Genomic DNA, 429 nt, shown 5'->3' on the forward strand with positions numbered 1-429 from the left:
TCTTGAAAGCCTCCAGGGGAGGCGACTGCATCACCTCTGGAGGAAGCTTATGCCTCAGTCGGGACTCCCTGACCGTGAAGTTTTTCCTGGAATTAAGCCTGAAGCGGCCTGCCAGGAATTTGTATCCAGTGGTCCTGCCCTTCCCCAGCGCTGCCCTAGCGCACAGCTGTTCACCGAGCTCCCGACGCACTCCTCCTCCGAGAGAGCGGTAAGCCGCTATCAGGTCCCCTCGGCCGTCTCTTCTTCGGGCTAAAGACGCCCGGGTCCCTCAGCCTCTCCTCGCGTGTCCCTGACCAGGCGGGTGGCTCTTCTCTGCACCCGCTCCGGTTTGCCCACGTTGAAGCGCGGCGCCCAGAACTGGATGCTGCCCTCCAGCTGCGGCCTCACCAGCGCCGAGCACAGCGAGGGAGGGGGTGTCCCTCGGGCAGT

At 64.1% G+C, this 429-nt stretch overlaps 1 protein-coding gene across 1 annotated transcript in view; it reads right to left on the reverse strand.

Moving 5' to 3' along the window:
- Positions 1–429, reverse strand: part of OS9 (OS9, endoplasmic reticulum lectin) — a 6,202-nt gene that overhangs the window by 5,357 nt on the left and 416 nt on the right. The window lies entirely within an intron of this gene.

The sequence above is a fragment of the Alligator sinensis genome, unplaced genomic scaffold (genome assembly GCF_000455745.1).
Source record: "Alligator sinensis unplaced genomic scaffold, ASM45574v1 scaffold265_1, whole genome shotgun sequence".
Taxonomy (NCBI): Eukaryota; Metazoa; Chordata; order Crocodylia; family Alligatoridae; genus Alligator; species Alligator sinensis.